At 41.3% G+C, this 15388-nt stretch overlaps 1 pseudogene; it reads right to left on the bottom strand.

Annotated features, from left to right (window-relative positions):
- Positions 1–952: 952 nt before the first annotated feature.
- Positions 953–15388, bottom strand: part of LOC139710091 (aminopeptidase N-like) — a 76357-nt pseudogene continuing 61921 nt past the window's right edge.

The following is a 15388-nucleotide window of genomic DNA, read 5'->3' as shown; positions in this document are numbered from 1 at the left end:
TCTAATCAAATTGACACTGTTTTTCTGCATAGTGCTATATATGACTAAACAAGGCACAAAACGCTCATATCCGTTCCTTTATCTCTTTCACGCTCACTGCATGTTACTCTCTTGTTTGCCTGTTGTTGCTTCCTTCCTTGTTTGCTTGCTTGCTTTTCGGGATGAGGAATTGACTGGAATGTACCATGATCTTGTTCTCTGTCATCCATTTCCTAGTCCACAACGATTCACTTTCAAAAATAAATTCTTTTGTTAAAGAAACGACAGAAATGTGCTGGGGTTTGACTTCAATACCCTTGACTCTGTTTTGTCAATAGACCGTATTAGTAATCTTTTACATTCTATGCATGTTTTGTTCGCAAAAGTTTCCCTTTAGGGCCAATCTCACTGAGGAGATGTCTCGGGGGAGTCATGGCAAAATCAGTCACCGCGACTTGGCCGCAACACTAAAGGAGACGTCGCGAAGACGTTTCTGAGACAAGCTGGAAACTGGAAAGAGTTTCCGAAAAAAATCGAACGTGGTCGATTCTCTCGCGTTTGGGAATTTTGCCCATCAAACCCATTTCTAGGTTTTTCACAAGATAGACCCAGATAGCAATACACGTAAAACCATTTGTGCGTCTATACTCTATTGTTTTGTCAACGAACCATTGACGCATCCGGGCCAGAAAGTAGTCAGTTTTTGATGGTGTACATCATTAGTGTTCCGTTCGTTGATTTCTCATTGGTTGTCTCACCCAAGAATTCGTTAACGAAGTAGCCAGTGTTTCAACGACAGATTTTTTTTTTTTTAAGCAAAAAGAACAACCTAAGCAACTTTACAGTTTACAGAGATTATACATCGGATTCACTTCAGTCCTCTCCTCTTTCTTAAATCTGCTGCTCAAGTGTCATTGTCACATAGGATACGAACAAGACCATAACTTTGCGTAGCCGATCTCAAGAAGCCTACCTCTTCAAGTTGATACCGAGTGTTGAACCATTCAGTCACTGCTGTGATGATGTCGTTCATCTGAAAACAGTCCCGAACCGTACCTAGAAACAGAGCGCAGGCAGGGTAACACAGAGTTAAACTGATCTAGTCTTTTCTGAAGTCCTTGAGCAAGATCGAGTGATCTTAAAAACAGTTTTGATATGCAGATATGCATTTCGATCTGCTTCTATGGAGTATTAGTGTATTCTTGTCACTATAGAAGTAGAAGTAGCTATCTTGAACACGTAAATGTCTATCTTCAATACTAGTTGATACGAATAGGGTTTCACAAAACATCGTATTACATCATAGTACTTGTGTTGCAGACGTCAAATAGACCGGGGGCCCAGAAGATTTATTTAGCTGAAAAGGGTCACACTTTTAATGGTCTCATCATAATAAGGATGTGGCCAAGGGTCAATAAAATGAATTGCTGGCAAGTCACATCCTGTACCGTAAGCCTAGGGACCACAAAAAGGGACCCCGAAAAATGGATTTATTCAGCCGAAGGGGGTCACGGACAAAAGTTGGTGGATATTGTTCCGTTGGGTGTACTTATCATGAAAACAGCAATGCCAGCTATTTTATCCTGTACGGGGCCCCAGACAGTAGCCCCAAAGGGCCCCACAAATATGGTGTTATTCAGCTGAAAAGGGTCACGGCTAATTTCTTTTGCAATGGAAGTAGTTCCCATCAGAGATATCCAAAACACCAATGCCAGCTATTTTATCCTGTACGGGGCCCCAGACAGTAGCCCCAAAGGGCCCCACCCCCCATAGGCCTACGTACAAACACACACAAAAATTGATTTATTCAGTGAAAAGAGTCACGGCTAATTTCTTTTGCAATTGAAGTAGTTCCCATCAGAGATATCCAAAACACCAATACCAGCTACTTTATCCGTACGGGGCCCCAGACAGTAGCCCCAAAGTGCCCCAACCCCCATAGGTCATACGTACAAACACACACAAACATTGATTTCATTCGTGCAGCTGAGAAGAGTCACGTCTAATTTCATTTGCAATGGAAGGAGTACCCATCAGAGATACCAAGAACACCAAAGCCAGCTATGTTATCCAGTACGGGGCCCCGGACAGTAGCCCCAAAGGAGCTCCCCCCCCCCCCCCCCCCCCCCCCCCCCCCCCCACCCCACACACACACATTAGTTTCATTCAGCTGAAAAGAGTCACGGCTATTCTTTTGCAATGGAAGTAGTACCCATCAGAGATATCCAAAACACCAAAGCCAGCTATTCTATTCTGCACGGGGCCCTAGTCAGTAGCCCCAAATTGCTCCCTCCCCCCCCCCCCCCCCCCACACACACACATTGATTTTATTCAGCTGAAAAGGGTCATGGCTACTTTCTTTTACAATTGGAAGTAGTAGGCATACTCATCAGAGATATCCAAAACACTAAGCCAGTTATTTTATCCTGTACGGGGTCCCAGACAGTAGCCCCGAAGTGCACCCCCCTCCCCCCCCCCCCCAACACACACACACACACACACACACACACACACACATTAGTTTCATTCAGCCAAAATGGGTCACGGCTAATTTCTTTTGCAATGCAAGTATACCCATCAGAGATATCCAAAGCACCAAAGCCAGTTATTTTATCCTGTACGGGGCCCCAGACAGTAGCCCCAAAGTTCCCCCCCTCTCCACATACACACACATACACACACACACACACACACACACACACACACACACACACACACACACACACAAACACACACACACATTAGTTTCATTCAGCTGAAAAGGGTCACGGCTAATTCTTTTGCAATGGGAGTAGTACCCATCAGAGATATCCAAAATACCAAAGCCAGTTATTTTATCCTGTACGGGGCCCCGCACAGTATAGCCCCAAACACGGGTAATTTCTTTTGCACTGGAAGAAGTACATGTACCTATCAGAGATATTCAACACACCAAGGCTAGTTATTTTATCCTGCACAGAGCCCCAGACAGTAGCTCCACAGTGTCCCATCCATTATACATGTACTGTGAATCAGCTGAAAATGGTCTTACAAATTCTTTTGTAGCGTTAATATCAGGGCCTACTGAACAGAGATATCACAAACACTAAAGCAAGTCATCTTATCCTGTATACGGGATCCCATAGATTACAGTAGCAAAACACTCAAGAAATTTGCAAAGGAAGCATACTTCTGTAAAGTGCACATCTAAGATGACCATATTACGAAAACCAGTCATTTCATCTTGTACTGGGCCCAGGTTACACAGTGCCCCTCCCCCACATAATTATTATGACATCATTTAGCTGAAAAGAGTCATAGTTGTTTTTCTTTTACAATCGAAGTAGGCCTTAGTTTACATCATAGATACCCAAAACATCAAAGCCAGTTAGGTTTTCCCAGCCAATTTCGCACTTTTGTTGGTTCATTTGATAGAAGGTTCGAATTCGTAAAATGTGTATTCAAATTGGCTGGTACCCTACGTTCATTCAAATTCGCCTTGATTTGCCGAAAAGGGTATTTCAGCCATTAAATTTCGCGAAAGACAGTCAAATTCCAAACGTGTTCATTCAAATTCAAATCATGCTATTTCTTTGTTTCAGATCATTTTAACATGTCTTTCTATGTGTGTTTTCGTTTCATCTATGAATTACTGTTATAAAGCAGTAAAAGTATCATATTTCCTATCTAGTATAACTGGATTAGGTTGTTCTGTAACCAGACTAGTAACGCTCCTTCTCTTTCATATACATGTCATTATAGGCCTATACGTGTACCAGTAATGCAGATTAACTTCATTTTTTATAGTCATGACAGCACAATAGATACAGACGTATATCTCTAGAAGACATAGAAAGAATTATTAAAAAAAACCAAAACATTTGAGGATCATAACCTTGACTTCTTGGAACTGGCCGACCGCTCGTAATAAAGCGCTCGTAACGGCCAGATAATTTGTGGCTTCTTACTTCTTTGAATTTAAAAAACACGTTAAAAAATGGTGTCAAAGTCTCTTAAACGAATACGAAAACATGAAATGCTATGATGCTTACAAAACAATAACTACGATGAAAGAAAATAAGGAAAGAGGCCAAGCATGAACATATCTGTTTAATTGACTGCAGAACATGTTAAATTAGATGGCCAGAAATCAATTTGAATGAACGAGCGCAGCATGTAATCACGTGACTATATCATTATGAATTTATGAATGAACGGATAGTGGAATGGCACTTGTCTTATATATGGATTTCAGTTGAAAAAGTGTTATTTAGAATAAGGTTAGAGGTAATGTGAATGTTTCAAAATAAATTTGAATGAAGAGATTAATATGACATTGAACTACTATGTCATCTAGGCGAAATTTTTGCTAAATTTAATTCAACAATAAAGAATTCGATTAAAAGAGGTGCGATATTGGCCCGGATGCAGGGCCCTTGACAGGTATAGCCCCAAGGTATTCCCACCCCATATGAATTAAGTGTTTTTAGGTGAAAAGAGTCATGTATGCCCATTTTCCTTGGCAGCTAGTGGAATTAACAGCTGAGATACGTAAAACACAAACCCATCCAGTTAAGGGGCCCCCAGCCAGTAGCTGGAAAGTACTCCCGTATTATTTTATTCTAAGTGAAAAGAATCACTGCTATAATTTCTTTTGCAATGGAAGTAGTACTCAACGAGTTATCAAAAACACCGAAACCAGTTATATAGCTGTACGGGGCCCCACGGAGTGTTCCGAAAGTGTCCCCACATGTAATTCCACTATCAAGATCTGCATCCCGATCTATTCAATCTGTCAGATCGGGAGAGAGCGGCAAAAGTGTACGGGGACCGGGAGCATCGTAGCAGCAGCGTTTGGGTGATGGGGTTGGATCTGGCAATTTTACAGATCGGGAAGAAATTTTGAACTGGTTCAAAATTTCTTCCTCATCTCCCCATCAAGATTGACCTATTTTGAATCGTAGCTCAAACGGGGAGAGAGCAGTGACAGTGTAAATACCGCGGGATGAGCGTAACAATTCCAGGTTTTTCTGACCGTAGTAACAGCGGCACAAGAACGGGAAATATAGTCTAAACTAGACACCGACGACATGGTCCCGCTGCTGCGCCGCTTTCTTGATCAAAGCACGACCTTCCCGCTTTAACGACGCCCCCGTCACACTAGAGCGGATCGAGCCAACGAATGCCCAGCGGATCCGAAAATTTGGACATACGCTCACATCCGTTGCTCGTCGTTCGTGACCCGCTTGAAGTCCGTTGTATCCGCTAGCTGTTCGCAGAGATTCGCAGAGATCTGCCGGAGCAAAATTTTGATTTTGGACATGTCCAAAATCTTGAGCGGATGACGAACGGAATGACAATCCGCTCTGTGTTCGCTTAGCATCCGCTGATTGAAAGTTTTGGTCGCTCTGCATTAGTTTCTCATTCGTCCGCCGTTCGTCCAAATTCTCCCAGCAAATGTGCACAGCAACACACATTAATCAAACGTAGATAAAAAATAGATATTCATATATAGCACATATAATAATAATGATGATAATTATAATGATAAGAAAAAAAATGGTCTTATTTGCCCAGGGTAGCCTCTTCAGTGTTGTCACTGCTCTACCAGAGGGCCCTGCCATTATTATTACCCCAGCGTTGCCAGGTACCCATTTATACACCTGGGTCGAGAAGGACATCGTGGGTAAAAAAAAATCTTGTCCAAGAATGTAAGCACTGGGCGGGATTCGAACCTGGGTCCTCGGTTCGGGAGTCGGATCCACTATGCCACAGCCCCCCACATGACATTTCATTATATGTATTCTGACATTAAGTAATAAGAGAACATTATTCTAAACCACTGCTATAAAAGTCAACCTGTAGTAAATGGGAATCTCTGAATGGAAATTGGGAATTGTGAAAGTTCGACTCCAGTTGGAGGCACCAGACGCAATGGAGGATGTTGGACTACCAACCTCATCGTCACGTGATCATCAGAAGGAAGTACACTTTTAGGGGAATCTTGAATGAGTGACATCAGGAGTACTTGGTGGTTACTTCGGCTTCCTTCTTTTTTGGGCCATTTTCGCAGTCACAACTAGCTAAAAAAAGAAGATCACTCCAAAATCTTCGAGTGATCCCTGAGGTCACTCCAAAATTAGTGAAAATGAACATTTTTCCTCCAAAGTCACTCCAATTTCACTCGAAACACACTCTTTTTTGTTATTTACTCCTTCATGAGTGAACAATTTCACTCTTCTTTTTTTAGAGAGACAACATTACTTGACACTGTCACTGCTCAAAATGATTTGGTAAAGACCGTGTGCGTCATCCGAGATCCGTCACGTAATTGCCGCAGTATCGCTCTGCATATGTTGGGCATTCGCTGCTCATTCGCTTTGTCCGCTCAGCATCTGTTGGATGGACTGTACGCATTCGCTTTCATTCGTTACTTTATCCGCTCGTTACACGGTCAGCATATGCTCATCATTCGTCAGGCGAACGTTCGAAAACCACATTTTGCTTGCGAATTCGAGCGGATACGAGCGTAATCTGGACTTTGCCAAATTTTGCCCATCCGCTAGGCATTCGCTGATTTATACGCTGTAGTGTGACGGGGCCTAGTTCTCTACTCTCGTATAAAATCAAGGCCTGTTCCTACGACGCTTCATTCCTGCTTCGATAACGCTGTTGGGGGCCTAGTTCTCTACTCTCGTATAAAATCAAGGCCTGTTCCTACGACGCTTCATTCCTCCTTCGATAACGCTGTTGGCCCCTTTAGCTACGCTGTTCTTACGCTTTCCCAGACTCAATTATGCATGCAATTATGCGATACGCTGGAAAATGTTTGCCAGAACAGCAAAACTGATGATGATCAGGAGGACGCGTTGTCGTTGTCGCGAAAATGAAGACGAAGGAGCGCATATTTAAGAAGAAGAAGAGATGCAAACAATAAAGAGAATAAAGCAAAACACTTTGGAGCTACTGTCTGGGGGCCCGTGCAGGATAAAATATCTGACTTTGGTATTTTGATATCCGATGGATACTACTTCCATTGCAAAAGAAATTAGCCGTGACCCTTTTCGGCTGAATGAAACAAATATATATGTGTGTGTGTGTGTGTGTGTGTGTGTGTGTGTGTGTGTAGGGGGCACTTTGGGGCTACTGTCTGGGGCCCCGTACAGGATAAAATAACTGGCTTTAGTGCTTTGGATATCTCTGATGAGTACTACTTCCGATTGCAAAAGAAAGTAGCTGTGACCCTTTTCAGCTGAATAAAATCAATGTGTGTGGGGGGAGGGGGAGGGGGTAAGGGGGCAATTTGGGGCAACTGTCTGGGGCTACTGTCTGGGGCTACTGTCTGGGGCCCCATGCAGGATAAAATAACTGGCTTTGGTATTTTGGATTTCTCTGATGGGTACTAATTCCATTGCAAAAGAAATTAGCCGTGACCCTTTTCAGCTGAATGAAACTATTGTGTGAGTATGTGTGTTGAGGGGGGGGGGGGGGGGGCACTTTGGGGCTACTGTCTGGGGCCCCGTACAGGACAAAATATAACTGGCTTTGGTGTTTTGTATGTCTCTGATGGGTACTACTTCCATTGCAAATGAAATTAGCCGTTACTCTTATCAGCTGAATAAAGTCAATGTGTGTGTGTGTGTTTGTACGGAGAGCTTATATGGGGTGGGGCACTTTGGGGCTACTGTCTGGGGCCCCGTGCAGGATAAAATAGCTGGCTTTGGTGTTTTGGATATCTCCTGATTGGTACTCCTTACATTGCAAAAGAAATTAGCCGTGACTCTTTTCAACTGAATAAAATCAATGTTTGTGTGTGTTTGTACGTAGGCCTATGGGGGGTGGGGCCCTTTGGGGCTACTGTCTGGGGCCCCGTACAGGATAAAATAGCTGGCTTTGGTGTTTTGGATATCTCTGATGGGAACTACTTCCATTGCAAAAGAACTTAGCCGTGACCCTTTTCAGCTGAATAACACCATATTTGTGGGGCCCTTTGGGGCTACTGTCTGGGGCCCCGTACAGGATAAAATAGCTGGCATTGCCGTTTTCATGATAAGTACACCCAAAGGAACAATATCCACCAACTTTTGTCCGTGACCCCCTTCGGCTGAATAAATCCATTTTTCGGGGTCCCTTTTTGTGGCCCCTAGGCTTACGGTACAGGATGTGACTTGCCAGCAATTCATTTTATTGACCCTTGGCCACATCCTTACATGATGAGATCATCAAAAAGTGTGACCCTTTTCAGCTGAATAAATGCTCTGGGCCCCCGGTCTAAAAAAGAAGAGATCACTTCGCCCGTGGACATGATTGCAAAACGTTAGGATAGATTTGGCTTAGTCTCTTGAACTATATATCAGTTCAATTCTGCTAGTGTAGACATCCCCATATGTTTTACCCACAATAATCCGTATAGAGTTGACCATGATTTGATCCCTCGGCTGTTTTACCCGCAAGGGCTACCTAGCAACGCTGGGTTCACGATGATAGCAGGGCCTTCTGGAAGGACAGTGATGGTAACACTGAGGAGGCTACCTTTAGGTGAACTATAGATATAAGGCCTGCCTTTTTTTCTCGTTTCCTCCCACCAATCAGCTCTTTGGTGAACGAAGTGCCCCACCCACCTGTCTCTCAAGAATTCCCATTGGTCCCTGAAGAAGTTCCACGCCAGGTATCCTCCAATCGGGTTCTTCGAAACGTACTGGAATACACTCACGGCATCGGTTACTGAGAGTTGTTCTTGATCTAGTGTGCGTGCCAGTAGCCTGTAAGGAGAGTTAATCGATGTCATACAATATTGTAAAATGATGGAAAGACCGTAAAGACAGATACATAGAAATTGGCTGATGTCTGCTGCGAGATTGTACGACGATTAAATTCCCAGAACAAGAATAGCAAACTTAAGCTCAAACTAAGTCATATTTCGTACAGATATAAGGGAAAAGAAAAGAGAAAAACCTGTCGAAGTGTCTTCAAATTACAGTTTACAAGTTTTCTTTCTGTCCACCTGATAATGACCTCATGAACTTCAACATTTATTTTCATTTTGACTAGTATTGTCTGTATCTCTTCAATATGCTGTGAGCCAATTTTCGTGGAGTTCACCCACAATGATCAATGCTCTTATGCGAAGACTACTACGCTTAATATGTTTCTGAACATAGTATGACAATGACATAATATGAAGTGCAGAAACAAGAAGATGTAGAAGAAATCTTCAAAGCAACACAAGCAGACAAACGAAGTTAGTGGCTGCAGATTCAGATGGCGCACAGACACATAAAAGAGAATAGAATAAAATACAGCCTAAATTGTTATTTTAATTGGATTTATCGCCCTAAGCTTACAGGGCAAGCTCAAGAAAAGTAGGTCTGCTTGCCGGAAGCGACAACAGAAGAAAAATTCATTATCACAGCGAATGGAATATCACAGAGGCTTACAGTCGGTTGTAGATATCCCAAGTGATACTTATCACAGATCCAAGTAAGGTATAGTCTTTATTTGTGGCTCTTACTTTGATCTTATCTCAATAGAAAGAAAAAAAGAACGTTTTGTTTCCAACCTCGAAACTTATTTTACTTTGTAATGTTTAACCCACTGCAACTATTAACGCCTAATGGCTAACATCTTCGCGTTAAGACCAGCTAGTGCAACTGTTTGTTATGGGCTATCCAGCCATCCTCTCAGATGGAAAATGAAACAAACAAACAAACAAACAAACAAACAAAAATAAAACAAGTTGGCTTAAAGAGCGCAAAAAAAGAAGATAACTATTTTAACACCACACTTCGGCCTTATGCCTTGTGCATTATGCCTTGTATGGTTTGCGCCTTAAATACGTCACCACCCATGCACCCATTGCTGAACTCTCGATCCCACCTGTTAATAAGCCACGGCTCCCCGGTTGCCGACAGAGCCGCCAAGAAGTTCTTCGCTTCTGCCGCCGTACTGCTCTTATACTGGCTCCACGTTGACTCCCATGTTCCTATACCACCACTAGCCACTCGGGCACTGTAAACAAAGCTTCTGAAGTCGGGAGGGATCCTGTAGCGTAGAAGAGGAGGATACCATCCTCTGAAGTCACACATTGTTTCAATTAGTACTTAGTACATGTAGTACAGCTGTACAAGTTCGTATAAGTTCTGCAAAGAGCAATGAAGAGGGCATTATCTTTTTTTGTTATGCGTGGGTTTTCTTATGCTTGTTAGCAACAAATGCTATAAGTAGCAATTTGATTTGTAACCACAATACCATCATTCTAATCTAATCTACGGTATTCTTCCGCACTGCAGCGCTCATAGTGTGCATGTCAATCTAATTTCAGGAGACTTGGGATAAGACTTATTACACCATTTCAATTTAATATCTAGTTACCAAGAGCAAGCAAAACGGGATGAAATACATAATGACAAGAAGATATAGTGGCGGATCCAGAGGTGGGCACACCAGGCGCCCCCCCCCCCAAAAAAAAAAAAAAAATGGGGATGCGTGCGCCCCCCCCCCCCCTTTAATTTTGCAAAGGCGCCTCCCATTTACGGAATTTCTGGATCAGCCCCTGTAATGCATATAATAAGAGTCTTATCGTCCTTTACACGTATCTGGATACTTACGTTTGGCCACTGGTGGCGTTTTCAAATAGCTCTTGCACCATTTCAATACATCCTTGATGTCCATAGGCACACATTTGTTGCAGAATCACCACACGCAGTAACCTATGATGACATGATCATGTTACTCGAGAGAATTAAGAATGTACAGGCATTGGCGTGGGGCGGGTGAGGGCTAACTGCTGAGTATACACCCACGCGTACTCGCACTCCCTAAACAAAACACACATGTAGATGGGAAGATAAAAAACTGAACTTAATAATACGAGCCATTGGAATTACGAAATGTAACCGCTCAGAACTGCACAATTTTTTTTTTTCGGAATCAAAATGATACAAGTTTCCATCCTTCTTTCCCACTCGTTCTTCTTTTCCTTCTGCCCCCTTCTCTTCCTCCTCTTCGTCCTCATATCCCTCATCATCTTCGTTTCTCTCTATCTGTAACTTTAATAACATATAAAAAAATAGAATGAAACGCAAATCACAACGAGTTGATGTTTGGAGTAACTGTAAGACGCTCTCACTATTGTTATATTCCCTTCCTCTCAACGGTATGGCTGCAGCAGTAAAGGAGTTGTGCAAATTACGACGGGAGACTTACTTTTCCTGATGAGGCCCTGTGTTGTTCCATCCGACGAAATCATACACAGTCTTGGCCTGGTACAGCAGGTATTCCTGACAACAAACGTGTAATTTAGTTACACAATGCAGGCTTTAGTCAAAAGTGTGACTTTATGTATTCCCTCATCATTCGATAGTGAGCAACAAAAAGTAGAAACATTCGGATTATGGAAGGGCCACAACCCTGCCCCCCGTGGTCAACCACACGCATATGCTCGTTTCAGATTCTTAGAGATATCAACCTTCATCAAGGAATGGAACCGGGTTGGGATTTTGACTCCCTATCACGGGCTTTTGGAAGGGAAACCAGCAAAATTACTCCCTTTTGAAGTTTTAGGAAGGGAAGTTAAAGCAGCATGACGTATGTTGAGTGCATGTGGCCGAAATGTCCTGCGGAAAGAAGGCCGGCGGGGATGCCTTGCAGCAAAAGATGTCCTCAGTATCATGAGTACATTCGGGGGATCGGGCAAACACCAAGAAGTCCCACTACCTCCATTCCGTTTTTTGTTGTGTTTTTTTCCGTGAGGTTGAAACATGATCTTATTCGGATCCCTATTTCAGAATTATTTGGGAAAGATGTGAAAATTACCTCTATTTAAAGATATTTCAATTATTTTTCTGGATGTCTACCCCGACTGGAGCCCGTAAAATATACCCCTTTCCCGAAAAATCAGGAACGCGCATGCAGTATAGAATGACCACCTTAGTGGGGGGGGGGGGGGGGGACGATTAATGTCATGCCAACTGGAGCAGCCTTTTTGAGTGCTAGGTGACGCCAGTGATGAAACCCACTCAATCTTCTCAGTTTGCACATAGTAATACACTGCAAAAACAGTGGTGTTAGATTTAACACCACTGGTGTTGAATCTAACACCGGCCGAACTTCAATAAAGGACCACACCATCTGGTGTTGAAGTAACACCGTCTCTGGTGTTAAAATATCCAACACCCATGGGTGTTAAAGGGTGTAAAAATATACCAACACCAGCCTCGGTGTTTTTTCAACACTTAAGAGAGTGTTAAGAAGTTGACACCATAATGGTGTTCATTTGACATCCCAACACCAGTTATGGTGTAAGTTCAACACCCGTGGTGTTAAAATATACCAACACCATCTTTGGTGTTGCTTAGATTATTGATAAGTTGACACCACTTTGGTGTTCTTTTGACACCCTTTAACACCAATGACGGTGTAACTTCAACACTATTTGTTGTTAGAATCTATACCCCAACACCTGTCATGGTGTTATTCTAACACTTCAAAGTGTTATAAGTTTGCATTATTTGGTGTTTATTTGACACCACAGAAGTGTTGATTCAACGCTTCAGAGTGAGAAATAAATTCCAAGTGATGCCAACTTATTAACAATTTGAAGTGTCGATACCTCGACATCATTTCACACTCTCCACATTCAATCGCACAAAATAACACAGTAATGTAAGTAGGTGAAAGACAGTCACGTGCTACTAGGTTGATCAAAATATTTAATAAATTCTGTCTGTCACAACAAAACACAATAATTCTATTACATGTAATGAAAGCCTCATCTCTACAATATAAGTATCAAAATGGAATACCTTTGACCCTGTCAGTTGGTTCTTTGATTATCTATGCAAATGAGATACATTACAGCTATTGTAGGCTAAAATATCAAATTTAAATACTCACTCTGAATACCTTTGGCCTTCTTGGCACTATCAAGTTGAATTTTCAAATGAAATTGATACTAGTATTATATCTTCTTGGCTCTATCATTCAAATGTTCAAATTGAATTGCCTACTCAGCTGTATAATTCAAATATTCAACATAGATCATCCAGTCTGGTTGTAAAATGTTAACATAAAAACAAAAATTATACTCTTTCTTTTGATCAATGCTATTGCAAGTGACGATACAAGCATGTGAAATTCAGATCATTTAAATATTCAAATGACACACATAAGGCCTTCTTGGGCCAATATTTTCAACTCGAACTGGATGTAATTGATACCCCCACCTAAAACTTAGAGAGTTAGCTCAATTCATGATATTCTTGTATGCCTTTTGTTGAAAAAAAAGTACAATGTAACAAAAGTTGTTACCATAGCAAGATTACTCAACAGTGAGATCAGTGTGCGACTCATTTTAAGATTACACTGGTTACATGAGCGAAACCTCAAGTCAAATGCTAGAAAACTGAGGGAGCTCACCCAATTCACAGTATTTTTTGTTTGATTTTCATTTTAAAAGATGGTTGCCATTACATTAGCACTCTGTGCAATATTTCAGGCCAGATGCTCAGAAACTGAGGGAGATTGCATAATCAACTGTTGTGTAAGTTTTTAATTTGAAAATGTCACTGCCATAATAACACTTTCTTTGACCGATACAAAAGATGACATTTGCACATTAGCGCACTACAGTGGTCACGTGCCAAATTTCAAGTCAAATGCCTAGAACATGAGGGAGTTATGAGTCAATCACAATATCTTCGATTGCTTTGTATTAAAAAAAAATAAGTTAGCATGGCAACGCATTGTTTAACATTGACGAGAAAAGTGTTTTGCACATCTAGAATTTATCTTGTCACAATATATAGGTGTCATATCTCAAGGTTATTGCTAAAAATTGAGAGAGTAAGCTCAATCCACTTGTAGTTTATACGATTCTCATTACAAAATACCATTAACTTGACAACATACTATTTGACAATGACGAAAAAAAAAAAATTTGCACAGGTACATAATACAGTGGTCACATGTGCCAAATTTAAAGTCAAATGCTCAAAATCTGAGGAAGTTAGCTGAATCCACATCGTACTTGTGGATGATTTGTATCAAGATGCTGTTGCCATGGAAACGGATTTATGACCCCCCACAAAAAGTGTCTTGCACGATAACATATCATAGTGACCATATGTATCAAATTCAAACTTAAATGCTAAAAAAAAAAAAACTAAGAGAGCAGCGTGATCCACACAATTTTGTATGATTTGTTTAAAAACTGCAATTGCCATGGCAACAGATTTCTGGACAATCAAATTTCAACAGAATTGATTTAAAAATGAGTAGCTTGATCCACGTTCTGTATTTGTAATCTTTATGAAAATTTGATGTTACCATGGTAATGCATTACTCCATACTGACACATGTAAACTAGGACATGTAAAAATTACAAGGTCGTTGTTCAATGTCCCCTGGACTAAAGGTAATCACCTCCTCATCAAAAACTGTCATCGACTAATGGAGAGTACTGCTTCATCAACTGTATATCATCAGTCTCTATCTCGGTTCCTCCATAGAACTGGACTTGGAGTATCTTCACAGTTTCATTGTCACAATGATGATTCCTCAAGTGTCTTCTAAAACCATTGAACGAATCAAATTATGTCCGTACACAGGCCCCCTGGGCGCAATTTATTATTTGTCCATCACTCAGTCCATGTTCGTATGGCAAACAGTGAAAAAAAAAAGCAGTTTCAGTGGGAACTCCTAAAGAATGCATCACTTCATTATCTATTTGAAAGTTTAGATCTCGGTTCACGAGCTCTGGGTAATTCCAAATGTCCAAAGGTTGATGAGAGGTTTTGCATACCGTAGACAAAACACATATTTAATGTGCTTTGAACAATGTGTCGAAGGCACTCTGAATGATATCACCAGGGCAGGGTAGTACCAAGTGGTCAACAATGAAGTAATATTGGTACACATGTATGTTATCCTTCTGACGTCCTCTGTCAAGCAAGCTGCATCTTCTGATCTTCAAGCAAGCAAGCTGCATCAAGAGCTGCATCTTCTTCTGCTTTCCCTCTTCAAGTGGTGATCAAAACTAGCATCAGGCTGAAAATGTAAGGAAACAATGAAAAACAAACAGACATTGTATGAATCTATTACAATAAAAACTAGACAAATTTGACTGTGACCTTTATTTCGATTCCATAATGCAATTTGATAGACTCAGTCATACATAGGCTTAACACATTTTATTCACATTTATGATTATTTTAACAGATTTCAAGCTATCACACACACGGAGGGATGGACTACTCAAAACCATAACAATTCAGGCACCACTTCTTGGCAGAGGATAATAAATGGATCTTATTCCATTTTACTTAAAGATCACTATAATTTCACAATTAAAACTCACTTATACCTATTTTTTCTTAAAGAAGCTTTGAAATTTATCACTTTTCTCTTATTTGTGACTGATCAAAAAGCAACT

This window comes from Diadema antillarum, unplaced genomic scaffold, assembly GCF_040938485.1.
Source record: "Diadema antillarum isolate AM-2024a unplaced genomic scaffold, OU_Dant_1.0 seq00001497_RagTag, whole genome shotgun sequence".
In the NCBI taxonomy this organism is placed as follows: Eukaryota; Metazoa; Echinodermata; class Echinoidea; order Diadematoida; family Diadematidae; genus Diadema; species Diadema antillarum.
This window is presented reverse-complemented; position numbering and strand designations above follow the sequence as displayed.